Here is an 18,341-nt window from a genome sequence, read left to right on the forward strand (position 1 = left end):
CATTTTTTAATGATATTGTTTGTGTGTGTGTGTGTGTGCTGATTTTTCCTTGTAGATTTTGGACATTGGCTCTTATCTGATAATATAGTTTACAAATATTTTCTCCTATTCTGTAGGTTGTCTATTAATTCTGTTGATTATTTCCTTTGCTATGTAGAAGCTTTTCCATTTAATTAAGTCCCATTTATTTATTTTTGTTGTTGCTATATTTGCCTTGGAGTCTCAGTCATAAATTCTTTACCTAGGCCAATATCTAGAAGAGTTTTCCCTAAATTTTCTTTTAGAGTTTTTATGGCAGCATGCCTTACATTTAAGTCTTTTGTCCATCTTGAATTAATATTTGTACATGATGAGAGATAGGGATCCTGTTCCATTCTTCTGCATGTGGCTATCCATTTTTCCCAGAACCATTTAATGAATAGGGCATCCTTTCCCCAGTGTATGCTGTTGTTTGCTTTGTTGAAGGTCAGTTGGTTGTAGGTGTTCTCTATTCTGTTCCTTGGGTCTATGTCTCTACTTTTATATTAGCACCATGCTGTTTGGGTTAGTATAGAATCATAGTATAATTTGTAGTCAGGTAATGTGATGCCTCCAGATTATTCTTTTTTCTTAAGATTGCTTAGGCTTTTTGCCTCTTTTTTGGTTCCAAATGAAACTTAAATTATTTTTCTAGATCTGTGAAATATGATATTGATATTTTAATGGTGATTGTAATCTGTAAATCACTTTGGGCAGTATGGACATTTTAACAATGGTGATTCTACCAATCCATGAGCATGATATGTTTTTCCATCTGTTTGTGTCACTTATGATTTCTTTCATCAATGTTTTATAGTTCTCCTTTTAGAGATCTTTCACTTATCTTGGTTAAGTATATTCCTAGGTATTTTATTTTCTTTGCAGCTATTGTAAATGGTATTGAGTCCCTGATTTGACTTTCAGGTTAACTGTTGCTAGTATATAGACATGCTACTAATTTTTGTACATTGATTTTGTAAGCTGAAACATTGCTGAATTTATTTATCAATTCCAGGAGTTTTTTGGTGGAGTCTTTAGGGTTTTCTAGATACAAGATCATATCATCAGTGAAGAATGATATTTTTACCTCTTCTTCCCCAATTTGAATACACTTAATATTCTCCTCTTGTCTGATTGCTCTGGCTAGGACTTCTAGTATTATGCTGAATAAAAGTGACAATACTAGGCTCCCTTGTCTTGCTCCAGTTCTTAGGGGGAATGCTTTAAACATTTTCCCATTCAGATCTATTATTCTTATATTGGCCAGCTTTGCGCTATTTCATACTTCTCTGAGTGATTGTTCATTCTTCTTTACTTTTTTTCCCGCATCTGTGATGGACTAGATTAGTTTGAAAGACTCGTCTTCAGGCTCTGAAATTCTTCAATCTTCTTGGTCTAGCCTGTTGAGGCTTTCTGCTGTATTTTGAAATTCCCTAAGTAACTCTTTAATTTCTTTAAGTTTCGTTATAGCTTTTATTATGTTGTCTATCTCTTTAGTGAGTTTTTCATTTTTTTTCATTCATGTCCTGATATATATTTTTTGGCTTTTTTTGTGTTGATTTTCAACTATCTCTTCAATCTCACTCATCTTATTTGCCATCTGTATTCTGAATTCCATCTCTGACCTTTCCTCAATTTCTTGTAGGTTAGGGTCTATTCCTGGAGACCTATTTTGATATTTTGGGGGTGTCAAAACAGCTTTTTTTTCATGTTGCCAGAGTTCTTATTGTGGTTCCTTTTCATCTGAAATCTCTTTTCTCAGCTTAAGACAGATAAGCTTGTAGTGCACCTGTTTTCCTCTACCAGGACCTCTCCTACTTAGTACTAAGAAGTAGATGCCCCTGGATGGTGCATTTGTGTCCTAATTTGGAAGATTGACCTGGCCCAAGATGGGTGGATTTACTGTTGACCATTTCTCATTGTTACTCTCCTGCATCTCCTGCCTCTTTCTTCCCCTGTGGTTGTCACTGATGTTCCCCAGGTTGGAGAGTGAGTGAATGCCCCACCTAGTTCTGTCAGTAGTGGCAGTTTTCCACTGGAGGCTTCTTGAGAGCTACTTCAGTCAGATCTTCAGGCAGCAGCATTTGTCAGCCCACTCTGGCTTGAGAACAGCCCTATTCAGATCCTTGGGCAGCTGCTGTTGTTAGCCAGATGCTGGCTTGAGTGCAACTCTATGCTCACCCTCAGGTGGCCATGATTGTAAACCTGCTGAGCTTGAGCTTCCCAATTTGGATCCTCTGGCTGCTGTGTTTGTTGGCTAGGCACCGGCTTGAGCCCAGGCCTACCCATGTCAATAGGCTATGGCATTGTTGATCCCCCAGCTGCAGTGGGGATATGTGGCACCTGCCCATGGGATTCATGAGAGTACCCAGCCTCCCCACTCCCACCTGCTACCCTGGACAAGTAGGAGCAATGGGGAGGCTACAGTGGATCTGACCCCTCATAGAGGCAGCTATCAGGGTCTACAGTTTAATGTGGCACCAGCCGCAATGCCCAGAGTTTGTAAGCTGATAGATCACTTCTGTGCCCTCTCTCTGGAGCAATGTCTCTTCATAGTCTCAATATAGCTCCCCGTGTCAGTCCCGTGGCCTTTTGCAGTAGAGGTTCCCTCCCACAGGTCAGGTTGCAATGATTTTGGGGAGAGTGTGGAGCCCTGGGACTTTCCATACTGTGCCTTACCCATGTGTATACTTGTCTTCCCCATGTACCTCCAAACCACAGAGCAGGTCACCTCTCTTCCTGCTCCTTTACTTTGGGTGCCTCCTGTCACATCTCTTTTAATCCACAGTGCTCTCTCTTAGATGATAGATCTGGAAGTGGATATCTACCCGCCACCTTCAATCCTCTCCGTGAGAGCAGTGTATGCAGGCTGCTTCTAGTCCACCATCTTGGCCCCCACACTGATATATTTTTTATCTTCATAGTCCACTTTCTAGCTCCCACATGTGAGCAAGACCATGTGATATTTGTCTTTCTATACTTAGCTTATTTCACTTAAAATAATGACCTTTTGTTCTATCCATATTGCTGCAAACAAAAGGATTTCATTCCTTTTGATGTTGGCCTCTTTTTTTCAAAGCTTCATTTTTTTTGAACACTCAATGCTTTAATTGTACTTAAACATGGAATGGTGTATGGTGTTTCCAAAATTTCCTAGATTCACTTTTTACTTGCTCTGTTTTCATGTGTTGTCTCATGTGTGTATGTGTGTGTTTCTTCTTTATTTAACTTTGAAATGTGGAATTGCTGCTTTGGAGAACAAGCTTTTATTTTTCTCTCCCTCTTTTCTTCTTTTTTTCTGGCAGGACAGCTATTTATTTCTATTTTCCTTTATCCTGTTTCTAATGGGTCTTGAGTTTCTTATACCACTTCCACTGTGTGTGAGTGACTTCGAAAAAAAAAGCAGAAGACGAGAACAAGTGTGATGTTCATTTGTCTGAATCTTATATATGAGTGTATGAGTGTTTATCAAATATGAAGAGATCATTTTCTCTGGTGGAGCTGGCATGACTTAAAGATGTTAGTCAACACTTTTCTATTTATTGACACGTATTCTCTGCTAGAATGTAGAAAGGGCTTTTGGGTTTGGTTTTATAGAGATGAAAAGAACAGATAATTTACTTATATTATTTAATTTTTAGATAAAGGAAAACCTGAGCTTAAAGGATAAATGAGATAATGTATGTGATAATACATAGCACAATGCCTGGCACATAGAAAGTGTCAGTAGATACTAGTTTGCTGCCTCTGTACTAAATAAACATAAAAGCAAAATATCTTTTTTGGAGGTCATGAAAGGTTAAAGAACTTTGGCCTTGGAATAATATGTCAGGCCAAGAATTTGTGCTAGTACTTACTAGCTATTTTGTAATATGTTAACTATAGTCACTATTCAGTAGAACACCAGAACTTATTTCTCCCATCTAATTGTAACTTTGTACTTGTTGACCAACCTCACTCTTTCTGTTCTACTCTGCTTCTATGATGTCAAATATTTTGTTTTTGTTAGTTTCTTTGTTTTTAATATTTCACATATGAATGAGATCACACATGCAGTGTTTGTATTTCTGTGTCTGGCTTATTTTACTTAACATGTCCTCCAGGTTCATCCATGTTGTTGCAAATTACAGAATTTTATTTTTTTCTATGACTGAATAGTAGATATACCACATTTTCCTTATCCATTCATTCATTGTTGAACACTTAGATTAATTCCATATCTTTGCTATTGTAAACAGTGCTGCAATTAACATGGGAGTGTAGATATCTCTGCAACATACTGATTTCATTTCCTTTGGATATATATCCAGCAGTGATATTGCTGGATCATAAACAGGGGTCAATAAAGAAATTAAGGGGGAAATTAAAAATTTTTTGAGACAAATGAGAATGGAAACACATCATAGCAAAAGCTAGAAGACAGTTCTAAGAGAGACTTTTATAGCAATAAACACCTATATCAAAACAGAAAAAAGATTTCTAATAAACAATCTAAAGATACACCTAAAGGAACCAGGAAAACAAGAACAAATTAAAATTGGTCGAAGAACAAAATTGGTAGAAGAAAAAAAATAGACTACCAAAAATTCAAAAGATCAACAAAATGAAGAGTTGTTTTTTTGAAAAGATAAATGAAAACAACCTTCCTTTAGCTGTGCTAAGAAAAAAACAGAGAGGACTCAAATCAAATCAGAGACAAAAAGGGAGACATTACAGTTGATACCACAGAAATACAAAGGATCATAAGAGACTATTATAAACAACTGTATATCAATAAATTTCATAACATGGGAGAAATGAACACATATAAACCATCAAGATTAAATTATGAAGAAATAGAAAAATCTAAACAGACCAATGAGTGAAGAAATTGAATCAATAATAAAAAATCTTCCATCAAAGGAAAGCCCAGGACCTGATGGCTTCATTGCTAAATTCCAGCAATCATTTAAAGAACTAATACGAATTCTCTTCAAACTATTCCAGAAAATTTAAGTAGAGGGACTATTTCCAAAGTCATTTGACAAAGCCAGCATTCTCCTGATTCTAAAATCAGACAATAACACACCAAAAAAAGAAAACTACAGTCTAATATCTCTTGAACATTGATGCAAAATTCTCAGCAAGATACTAGCAAATCAAATTGAATAGCACATTAAAAAGATCACCCATTATGATCAAGTGGGACTCATCCCAAGGATGCAAGGATGGTTCAACATATACAAATAAATAAATATGATATAGCATATTAATAAAAAAAAGACAGATAGCATATGATCATTCAATAGATGCAGAAAAAGCTTTTGACAAAATCCATCATCCTTTCATGATAAAAAAAAGTTCAACAAATTAGTCATAGGAAATATGTACCTCAACACAATTAAGGCCATATATTACAAACCCACAGCTAATATCAAATTGAACAGGGAAAAGCTGAAAGCTTCTCTTCTAAACTCTGGTACAAGACAGGATGCTCACTTTCACCACTTCTATTCAATTTAGTACTGTAATTCCCAGCCAGAGAAATCAGGCAAGAGAAAGAAGTACAGGGCATTCAAATTGGAGAAAATGAAATTGTCCTTGTTTGCAAACAACATGATCTTATATATAGAAGACCCTAAAGATACCACTGAAAATTTGTTAGAATTAATAAATGAATTCAGTAAAGTTGCAAGATTCTGTATATATATTGAAGTTAGATCAATTGAGAGTTATGACGGTATGAAAAACGAAGAAAGGAAAAAGAGCAGTCAAGCATCCTTTTTTTTTTTTTTTTTTTTTTTTGGCAGGAGACTAGGAGACTCAGTCTTTAATCACGGCAGGGCCTCACTCACACACGTGCTCATCAGGCTTCAGATCTTGTTAAAAGCTGTGATGTTGACACTGTACACATGCTCCTGAAATCTGGTGATCTCTTCTTCCAGCAAGTCAGTCCCCACCTTGTCCTCCACCACACACTGGATCTGTAGCTTATGATGCTGTAGCCCACGGGCACCAGCTTAGACCCCACCAGAGCAGCCCATCTGGCTGGATGGAGTGCACACAGGCCTCCAGCTGGGCCATATCTCTCTCATCATCCCAAGGCTTGACGTCCAGCAGGATGGAGGATTTGGCCACCAGCGTGGGCTTCTTGGCCTTCTTCTGTGCATACTGCTGTAAACTCTTCTCCCCCAGCTGGCCTGCCCCTTGTCGTCTTTGACTGCTGTGGCTGGCTTCTTGGTTGAAGGCTCCACTTGGCAGCCATGTGCTGGGACTGAGGGGCTGTGGCCCTGTGGGTGGATGAGCTCCTTTAAAGGATGCTCAGCTGGGCCTCCAGCTTGGAGACAGCTTGCTACAGATTCGGCACCATACCTCATAGGCTCTGGTTTTCCACTTCCAGGTTGACTATCCAGGTGATGAGCTCACTGTGGTCTTCATCTGGCCGCTGGAGGCCCCAGGGCCCGAACTTCCAGCCAGGGACTTCTGGATATTCTCTCTGGCTCTCGCAATGTCTCGGAGGGTCATGCTGGTGCCATTCTCCTGGAGGGAGGAGCCAGCCACAGGCCTGTTCGTCTGCTCATAGAATTTCCTTTCTGCATCTTGCATCGTCATACTTGAACTTGTCAAACCAAATCTTCTCAGGAACTAGGAAGTTTGTAGCCATTTTTCTGACTCCAGACAAGGACGATGGTGACCAGAGGTGGCGAGGGGGTGAATGGGCAGCAGCGCAAGGGGGCTGAGGAAAGGAAGGGTTCAATTTTTGAGCAACTGGAAGAATGGAGCTGGTAGCAGATTTGAAGAAAACAATTTAGTATTTTAGTGCTTAGTATAACAGCTAGTTCTTTATAATTACAAAATCATTTGTGCACATTATTATGATGTTTTATCTTCCAAGCAGCACTGAGTTAGGCTGGGTGCAATTATCATCTTTATTTTAAAGAAAATAGAACTATGACTCAAGGAAATTAAATAACTTGGCCTGAGATCTCATAGCTCGTTAGTGAGGGACTTGAATCTTAACCCAGGTCTGTTGAGCCCAAATCCAGGTCACAGTCTGTCTGTTTGCCATTTAATTTGCTGTTGAGCCAATATTTATTCAAACCAAAAGTACTTCTGCTTTCACATTATTTTCTCATACTCCAACCAGTGTAACCAAAGCTGCTATCATCTAATATCATTCTGTGGCAATGCAGACACAAGGGAAGGATAAGAGGAATGCTTAACCATGTAACTGTGCTTCTCTAAGAACTGGACACATTTAGCCATGCATACTTTTGACCTGAAAGTGGCTACTTCTTTTACAAATGTTGTGTTATAGCAGAATTTGATTAAAAGGAGGAGGAAATGAGGTGCTGTGGAGGTAGCCCTTCCATGGAGACCAGAAATTAGAAGATCTAGTTCAAGTTTTAGCATTCCAGCACACAGCTATATGATCACATTCCTGCCAAAAATCTAATGCAACTATCATTTAGGATAGAACTTATTATTATGATGATTAATAATAATGATTAACAGCTAACACATGGCATTGATCACAAACATTATTTTGCCTTAGCCACCATTTGTCCTGCAAAGGAGGGCTTCTAACTGATGAGGATTCCGAGACTGTTAGTAACTAACAGAGCTGGGACACATTAAGTCCATCTCTCTTTGTAGGAACCGTTGGATTCTTAGTCCTCTGGAAAACCTATGTTCATTTGCCAGGAATTTTGGCTAGAATTCATAAACTCTTGATCCAAAGAAAACTTTAAAATATAATAAAAATTTTAACTAAAAGCTTGCTAAGCCTCTCCTTTCCCTTTTCTACCTCTCTGAATTCTCTGTCCAGGCACAATTTGTCACTTTAGTCAGGGATGGATGCAGGGCAAGGAGAATTTATATTGAGCTGTGTGTGCCTGGTTTAGATAATTGCATGTTTCTCGGCACTCTGAACTATCCTTCTGGAGGCTTTGCCTGTCCTTCCCGAGCAGCAGAGAGATGTGTGATGGTGAGATTGAGTTAAAATAAATGAACCAACATGGCCTCCCATAGGGCAATAAAGGTATAATCTTGAAAAAGGACTACTTTTCCTTAGACATTATCCCATGCAGCCTGGCCCATCTGCTGGCTGAATTGATTTTTATATTGTCTACACAGATGGATGATGTTAGCAGTGGCTACAATTCCTTGGCTAGGGCTTCTGAGCCAGAAGTATGTCAGACTCATCTCTAGAGAATGCTGAAAGAAACACTGCTATATACCATGTCTCCCTCTTTTGCTGCAAGTGTTTCCAAGTTGGCAATTGTAGAGCACATGATATTCTTTATTTTAAAAAAGTGAGAAGTTATTTGGGACTATCCTGAATTACTCTCTCCAGGAAAGAATTTGGAAGGAAGAAGGATTTTCAATTCTGATTCCAATCTTCCAAAATCGTTTGAACCTGGGTGTCATCCCGACCTTGGCCTGCCAGCTGCTCTGTTTTACCTCTCCAGAATTCCATCCATTTATGATTTTCGAGCCACCTGTCAGCATAGTAAGCAGGAGAAAGGCTAGAGCAAGAGGGAAAATTAGATGTGAATGTCTCTGTGGGCTTCTCTGCCATTGGAAGCTAATTCAACTATACATTGAGCAAGAGGAAGATTCAAACAAAACAGCATGCTGTAGCAGAAAGCTCTCAGAATGGGAGCTAGAAAATGGGTTCCAATCTAATTTACAAGGACCTTTATATGAGATAAATGGCATTTTCTGTGTTCCACATCCATTTACAAGTACATAGCAGATGCACAATCCTTTCTTTTCCTAGTCCTGACTCTTCCATGAACTGGTGGTAGCACCAGGCAAATTGGCTACACTGTCTAAAAGCTCATCTATAATGCAAAAAAGAAGGGAGAATGAAACTAATATATATTTAGATGCCATATGGCCAAGCACTATGCTAGGTGTTTTATATCAATCTAATTTACAATGAATGCCTTAGTTTATAATTGTGTTTATCCTCTGATTTCATATATCTCCATATAGTGTTAGTTCCTAGGTGTGTGCATATCAAGAGATGTGGTAATAATAAACTATGATAGGTGATCTCTATGGTCCTGTCTGATTTTAATTAATTTGCAGGTTTAACTGATTGTCCTGGTTATAAGGAAATTAGGATTACATAGATAAACAGTTGTCAGTGTTACTTAGAGATATAATGCTTATTAATCCAGGGATTATCAATGGGCAGTATCCTTAGGCTGATGCAAGGGACAAATTATTAACTATTAAAGGTGACTGACTACCCTCTTCTGGGTAAGTGTATCTCATACAGTCAACTGCCATGGTTTTAGGCAGCCTATCTGAGATGTGAGGGCAGTCTTGAAAGAAAGGAATGTGGCATTTCCCAGCTCTCATGAACACACTGCCTTTCAGATGGCCCTTTTCTATAGCTATAGCTCTTACCCATTCAGAAAACTCTTTCTTCCCTTGCTCCTTCAGGCCTAGGGTCATGGCCACTTCCATTCTGTTACTAGTTCCTGCTAATCTCTACTTGGTTTCCTAACTCTACTCATACCTTTGTAAATAAATAGTTCCTTCAACAACACATTTTAAATGATCATTTTGGGTATGCTGTTTCCTGCTGAGATTCTAACATTTTCTTTCTCTTGAGCTCTACTCCCATTATCCACTGCTTACTGGATATATTGACTACAGTTTCACAGTCATCTCAACTCCATACATCTAATGCAGAACTCATCACAAACCTGCTCCTCCATGGGCATTGCCCGACTCAGTAATTGATGCTACTTTCTCTGTTAATCAGCAGACAACCAGGTGGCACCCTAGACTGCTCCATCTCACTCACTTCATCTAGCCAGCCACTCATTTATACCAATTCTCCTTCAGAACATTTCCTGAATTCACCACTTATTCACCATCTGCAAGGTTCTCCCTCTCATTATTTCTCAAGTACAGTAGATTACCATCTGCCCTGGTCTGGCTCACCCTCCCCTCTTCTGTTGTTTTCACTCTGTCACAATCATGTTGTAGAAACAAGGATCTTCTCATGCCAGTCTACTCTATAAAACCCTTCAATGGCTCCTTATCACCTTAAAGATAAGGTGTAAACTCCTTAGCAAATCATATAAGCCTCTTTTTTCTTTCTTTTTGTTTCATTTCGTTTTGCTTTATTTTTTTTCTTTTTACCTTTTTAATCATTTTCCTGATATTTCCTCATAAGAACTCTACATTTCAGTCCTAACCAAACCCCTTGCTGTTTATCACAGTTGAACTTCACACCTGTGCCTCTGTAAGTGTTGTTTCTTCTATCAAAAATGTCCTGTGAGTAGTGGTCCTCCATGTCCTTCTTCTTACATCACCTTCTCTAAGAATCGTCCCTATTCAACGCCGACAACTGGTTTGGGTGCCTAAGGTGTTGCAGTGTCCCCTAATCCTTAGGTGATGGCATGTCCCAGAGCAAGATGCTCTGTGTTCTTTTGGATGAAATACCAACACTTTGTCCTGTGCTGTGTCAAGCAGACACAGAAGACTTATGCTTGCTACTCTTCTTAAGAGAATAGTGCATAGACCTTGAAGGAGGCCTGGGACTCAAGTGTGGGCTGTTCTGGAGGGCAGCATCTTGATCAAGTTTCATGAGAAAAGGTGTGCTGGAATGATTGATGGTCTTGAAGTCTGAGATGGTTTTGAATCCCAGGTCTTCTGCTGACTAGATGCATAGCTTTCAAGGAGGAGAAGTACAGAGAATGTTATACCAATGAATAGCTTGCTTACTGGTGATGTGGAGCCCTCAAGGTCCAGAGGGCAGTTTGCAGCAAGTGTATTAGTGAACCTGGAGCTAGGATTGAGGTATTTATTACACGGGCCCATCTCATCTCTATCACCCAGAAGGTCCCTTTCTCACTTGTGAAATATTGTTGCTTAGAAACATGTAATTTAAAGCTTCCACCCCTATTATAAAGGTCAGTGATTTTTAAGCTAAAATTAACTATAGGGATAATACAGAAAAGTATTTTTCGATCTTTGATTAGTGAGCTCTTTTCATAATGATATATAATCTCACAATGCCCCCTTAGGATTTAAAAAACCATACTTTTGATTTAATAATATACTTTGATCATGATTAAGTAATGTTTATTTTTCATCATTATATATTATATAATAATTACATAACACATAATTTATTGCATATTATATAATATACACAATACATTATATAATATGTACATAATTACATAATATATAATAAGATGCTCTTATATTTTCAGTCATTGATATGTGTGTCTAATTTATCTATATGTTTTATAGCTCCACTCTAGCCTTTTTTCCTGAACTCTAAACTCTGAAACCCAGACATCTACCCTAATATACATCTCAAATTTAACATATCCTGATCATTCCTTCAAAATCTGTGCCAATTACAGCCTTTCACAACAGTTAAGGGCAGCTTAATCTCAACTCTTCTTTCTTTAACACTCCATATCTGATCCATCGGCAAATCTTGATGACTCTATTCAAACACACACATATAGAAGAAAACAATGGTGACTTATAGACCATGGTAGTAGCAGTGTAGGTCATGAGAGGTGGTGATACTTTATATATATATATATATATATATATATATATATATATATACATATATGTATATATACACTTATATATATATACACACACACACATATATATGTGTAAAGTATCACCACCTCTCATGACCTACACTGCTACTACCATGGTCTACAAGTCACCATTGTTTTCTTCTCTGTTCATTGCAGTAGCTTTTTACCAGCCTTCCGGCTCTTAACTTTGCTTCCTAACAATTTATTCTAGGGCTTCTAGACTAGTTTTTTTTAAAACAAGTCAGATAATGGTATTTTTCTGCTCAAAAACCTCAGAGTAAAAGTTAACTTCTTTAATGGCTTACAAGGCTCTATATGAGTTGACTCTGGACTTTCTCTCTGACATCAGCCCTACTCCCCGACCCTACTCTTCACCAGCCACACAAGACTTATTATTCCTAACATTTCGAGACCCAATGCTTCCTAACATCTTTGCACTTACTATTTCTCCTTCTTGGCATATTCTTTTCCCAGATATTTTCATAACTTGCTTTTACATTTCCTTCAAGTATGTGCTCAGATATCACCTAGAAGTAAAATCCTTCCTGATGAATCTGTCTAAAATTACTCTCCTTCTCTGAATTTATGTCTCTTTTATCTACTTAACTTTTTCCCACAGTACTTATCATTTTCTAATGTATACTATACTTTGACTTTGATTTCTGTTTTTTGTCTCTTCCTCTAAAACACACATATTCATACACATAATAAAAGTAAAGTCCATGTAGATAATAATTTTTCTTTGTTTTACTCATTACTGAACCCTCAGAACCTAGAAAAGAGCCCTGGAAAATAACAGACACCCATTAAGTATTTGTTATTTGAATGGAATGCAAAAAAGGACTAATTATAACTTTTTCCCATTTACCAAAAAGCTTTTATAAATTTACTCTAAATCATATTTGGAAAAATACCATGCTTGGATGACAAATAAAATAAGATTTGAGATTATTTCATGTGTAGGAACTGAATTTAATTTAAAGATAGGTTGAAATGATACTACATATTATGGCAAAAACAACACACTTTCATGATCTGATTTTAGAAAGATAATTCGAGTTTAAAAATCAGTCCCTAATAGTGTTTGGCAGACAAAATAATGTATCACAAACCCACAGATCTCATTTCTATTAATTGCTTACTCTACATTCTCTTAAAGGATCTTGGCAGAATGGATTTAAATATTTAATTTTTTTTTTTTTTTTTAGTTGTTCACAATAGCCAAGCTGTAGAAACAACTTAAATGTCTATCAAAGAACGAGTGATATGAGAATACATATTTAGGCATATATACACAATGAATTATTATTATATTATAATTGAGTAATATGTTTAAAAAGAAGGAAATGTTGCTATATGTGACAACATGGATGAAACTGGGGAATGTGATGCTAAGTGAATAAGCCAGTCACAGAAGGACAAATACTACATAATTCAACTTATATGAGGTATCTAAAATAGTCAAAGTCACAGAAAAAGAGAATAGAAGGATGGTCTCCAGGGACAAGGGTTAGGGGAAAATAAGGAATTGCTAATCAATAGGTGTAAAGTTCCAGTTATGCAGGTGAGTAAGTTGTAGAGATCTGCTGTACAATGTTGTATGATAATTAACAATACAGTATTGTATACTTCAAAAAAAAAATAAGTGAGATCTCATATTAAGTGTTCTTACCACAATAAAAAAAGAGAGAGAAATTAAACTGGATGTTTATACTACCTTAATGGCATTAAGGTCTTAGAATAACTTTGGAATTCTTGAAAACACTGACCTAAGTAAGACAACTGTTTCAGCTTATGGAGTAGAAAAGAAGATCTAGAGAAGGGGCTTACCTGAGTGGAGGGGGCTCCAGAACTGAAGGAGTCTCTTGACCAAGGTCATATATAATTGTAGTTTGTATTCTTCTAAAGTTTCTTTTTCTCATCCCCAGTTTTAATTATCTTCATTCAAAGGCCATGTTCTTGTCACAATCTCTCCCATGTTTTTTGTTATTGTGTATTATTTACTCACTTCTGGTTATTAATTAATGAAAATAAGTATTTTCATTATTATATTATTGTGTATTATTTACTCACTTCTGGTTATTAATTAATGAAAATAAGTAAAATTGTTTATTAATTCACCTTTTGATTTAAGCTAATTTAGTTGTAAATGGCTATATCAACTTTTTTCTTACATTTAGTTCTGATATTTGCTGCAACAATATGAATGATTAGGATCTGATTGAGTTTTGATTGGTTAAATTTATTTGTGCTCCCAATTGTTAGAGAAAGATTCATATATACTCAGGAATAAAATCAGCATGGGTATATTGTTATATGTGTCCTATATTTTGTATAGTTATTTTATTACATCTACTGTAAACATCTAAACTACTACTACGACTAAAGCAGCTAGTATTGAAGGAACGTACTCTATGTACCATACTCTGTGCAGAGCACTTCATGTACATTATCTCATTTGATCTTCCCAAGCAGCTCTAGTCAAATTAAACTAATGGTATTCTCTGAACACTCCATGCATTTTCTTGTGTCAGGGGATGCACTGTTCCTTGTGCCTGAATGCTTTTCTCTCTTATATCTATCTGGTCAGCTCCTACTGGTCTTTTGAAATTTGGCTTTTTGGTAACCTCTTTGGGAAGTGTTCTAAAATAATGCCCCACCTACACCCTTTATGCTAACATTTTATTAAGCATATACTTTACTGAATTTGTCAGAATTAAAAATTATTGTGTTGTTTTAACTTTCCCTACTAGCTTAGCAGATTTTACAATGCTCATGACTAACCTACTACTAAATTACTTGCCTAAAAAAAAAAAAATTCACATAGCTCATAGCTAGTTACTTTTCTCTTTTTGTCTTTTTCTATCATTAATTTATTTCTAAATTGCTCCAGATTTTGCCAGTATACATATCTATCTATCTATCTATCTATCTATCTATCTATCTATCTATCTATCTATCTATCTATTTTAGAGACCAGGTCTTCCTATATTGCCCTGGCCAGATTTAAACTCTGAGGCTCAAGTGATCCTCACTTATGCCATCTCTAAAGACGGAAAAGAAAAAAAAAAAGAAGGGATTCTCTCATCTCAGCCTCCCGAGTAGCTGAGGTTACAGACACATATCACTGCACCTCTGGTTCATATTTTTTGAAGCATTTTATCTGCTTTATTTTTCTTTACTTGGAGTAAAGAAAGTCATATAGTTATATAGAAAGTCAAATGCCATATCAAATAGTATGATACTAAGTTAAAGTGGGCTTATATCCTGGTTTGCCCAGAATAGTCTAGGTACAAATAATTGTCCCAGGTAAAATGTCCCAATATCACTAATACTAACACTTTAACTCTCGAAAATGTCCTGTTTTAGATGGAAATTACATAATCACTTTAGAAATTGTGCATATATGGCATACCTCTTTCATTCTTTACACAAAATTCTTCTAATATTTTGTTGTTAGTATCATGTTTGCTATAGGTGTCTGATAGTTTTTTTTTTCTATCTTAAGAAAAATGTTCTTCCATTTTTAGTTGCTAATTTACTTTATTGTAATCAGAAATCACTGTTAAATTTTATCCAATATTTTTAGGTTATCTATTACACATATGACATTTTTATATGTTAGTGGGTAAACTATGTTAATAGATTTCTAATATTGAACAAAATTTACAGGCTTATGCTTGTTCATAAAGTATTATTAGTATTATTACTAATATTACATTAGTTTATTAAATTTCACAATTTTATATGTAAATATTTTATTTGGGATTTTAAAAATCTATGTTTGAAAAGAGATTAGCTTAGAATATTCTTTTCTTTCAATCCTTGTCTGATTCGTGTATGAAAGCCTCATGAGTGAACTATAGATATTTCCATATTTTTCCATGTTTTATAGTTATATTTCATAGTGAAATTTACCTGTAAAAGATTTAGGCTTATGCTTTTCACAGAAAGATGTTTTAAAATTCATTTTTATGTTAGTCTATCATTATTGGTCTGAGTTATTTTTTTCTGTTTGTTTTTGTTTCAATTTGGTAATTTATATTTTTCCTAAAATAATATTCATCTATATTTTCAAATTTATTAGTGCAGAGTTTTACCTGGTAGATTCATATATCTCTATTTCTATTTACAAATCTCCTTTGTCATTACTAATTTTGTTTGTGGTTTCTCTCTTTTACTTGATTAGATTTGATTGATGTTTGTCAATGTATTGGTCTTTTCAAATGAAATGAGTTTGCTTTTAATGATCACCTTTAATTTTTTGTTAGATGTTTGTTTTCTTGTATCACTTTTGATTTAATGAATGTTAATTATTTGCATTGTATCTTTTTTGATTGTTTGTTTATTTTCAATATCTTCAATTGAATGCTTAATTTATTTTCAGTCTTTTTTAAAACATATACATTTAGAGGAAGACATTTTCTTTGGAGGACTCTAATAAAAGGCTGTTCTACAGATTTTAATATGTAGGACTCTGTTCATTTATACATAGATTATACTTTCAGTTATGTTTTTCTCTTAATCCTATCATCTATTTTAGAAAAGAGATCCCAAGTGGACATTTTCTTTTGGATTACTTTTTTTATTTAATTTAAGATTTCATATTTTTTAGTTAATGGATATAGCCTGTATGATTTTTGCTTCCTGGAATTTCTTAAAATTTCCCTTGTGGCCTAATCAGAGGTTAATGTTTATGAACATTTTAAGAATAATGAAAAGCATATCTGTTATCTGTTAACAAGAACGAATCTCTAAATACATTTGTTTGATTTTTCTTGCTATTTGTTTTACTCTATTCCTCTAAAATTTGGTTTATTTTTTTCTTTTGGTTTCTTGGTATATTTGTGAGTTAAGTATATTAAAGAGGTCCCTTGTCATTGTGGCTTTTTCTCTTGTGTTTCTGTTAGTTTTTGCTTTATAAGTTTTGAAGCCATATTGTTAAGCACACATAGGTTCTTGCCTGTTCTATCTTCTAAGTAGATTTTTATCAATGTAAAATATTTTTCAATGACTTTTATTTTGAATCATTTTGTGTTGGACATTAATATTTCTACATGTGTCTTTATTAGAATTTGCCTCTCTCAATGCTTTGTATATATCAGAACTGAATTAACTGATGGTACTGCGTTAGCAAATAACACCACTCAACAACACAATTGCATTGTTCTTTGTTTGGGGCTTCCTTTAATTTATTTGGGCTTTTAAATCTGTTTAAAAATCTGGCCTTGACATTTTGGTGTTTCTGGTCATTCTTCCACCAAGAGCACACCAAGAACCAAGGGCAGTCCAGGCGTGGTGGCTCACAACTATAATCCTAGCACTCTGGGAGGTAGAGGCAGGAGGATTGTTTTGCTCAGGAGTTCAAGACCAGCCTAAGCAAGAGTGAGACTCCATCTCTACTAAAAATAGAAAAGTTAGCCAGGTGTGGTGACATATGCCTGTAGTCCTAGCTACTGGGGAGGTTGAGGCAGGAGGATCACTTGAGCCCAGGAGTTTGAGGTTGCTGTGAGCTAGGCTCTAGTCCTGGCAATGAGTGAAATTCTGTCTCAAAAAAAAAAAAAAAAAAAATGAGCTAATATAGTAAAACTGATGCATCATGACTCACATTTTTTCTTGTGTTCCTGAGTCCTACTTTGTCGATTAGGAATGATTGTATCTCAATCTCCTCTTACCTTTAAGGAATTTATGTTGGTGCTTTTTATTTCCATATAAAGAACAAGAAACATTGGCTTCTTTTGTACTGGCAGGATGGAACTAGCCAGGATGTTCCCCTAATTTTGTTGCTAACTTGTCCTGGGGTATTACAGTGGGTACTTATCTTTCCAGAATAAGACCTTTCCTCTCTGTATACATTTAGATTGTTTCATGCCTCACTGAAGAGTGGATTGAATGTACTAGGGCAAATGATGTGATTTGAGTTCTTCAGAAAGAAGAACTTAAGTATTTGAAGTATGATACACATATGGAAGTAAAGGGCTGAAGCCCTAATCTTGAACATGAAAGAATAAAAATACATTGGCATAGTATATGCTATAGATGTGTCCATGTAACTTTTCTCATTTAATTAGAAAAAATATGAAAACTGTTTCTAAAAATAGCTTCTGGATAATACTCTGATAACTTTCTGGTGCCCTGGGAATATACTTCACTGATTAGTCAACATCTTCTCATGCTGTATCTCACATATTGCTTCATTTGAGGTTGTTGGAATTAAGGAAACTATACAGCATTTCTGACTAAAGTAAAATAAAATAAAATAAAATGTAAAGGAAAATCCTTAGCTTGACTCATGAAAGTAAAGCAAATGTGCTGTTGAAGTCTGGGAAATCAGAAAATGGGAGGAAGGTGGATAACAAAATTGAGGAAGACTTCGCATGGTGCAGTAAGATGGCACCTGAAAAGGATGCCGCAACTGTATGTTTTTGGCTTTAAAAGCCTCAGATCACAGGAAAATAGCAATAAATTTAGAAGACTAAAAGAAAATGTATGTACCAATTATGTTTTATATAATAATATTTCCAAAATGTGTTTTATGAAAATCTACTCTGAGGAGATGGCTTCATAAAAAAAGTTAATGGATATTAGCATGTTGAAGACTGGTAAATTCTGAGGTGAAGACAGTCATTTAACTTGGTATTACTACATTTTTCAAAGTTTTAAAGCTGTAAAAACTTTTGTTTTATGAATCATCTATTACTATTTAGCAGTTTAGAAAAGTTTACTTACTATGTTAGGTGATTTTTATGG

General features: G+C 35.7%; 1 pseudogene; it reads right to left on the bottom strand.

Annotated features, from left to right (window-relative positions):
• Positions 1-298: 298 nt before the first annotated feature.
• LOC105860431 (elongation factor 1-delta pseudogene) lies at positions 299-11,133 on the bottom strand (annotated as a pseudogene).
• Positions 11,134-18,341: the final 7,208 nt, after the last annotated feature.

The sequence above is a fragment of the Microcebus murinus genome, chromosome 4, assembly GCF_040939455.1.
Source record: "Microcebus murinus isolate Inina chromosome 4, M.murinus_Inina_mat1.0, whole genome shotgun sequence".
NCBI classification, from domain to species: domain Eukaryota; kingdom Metazoa; phylum Chordata; class Mammalia; order Primates; family Cheirogaleidae; genus Microcebus; species Microcebus murinus.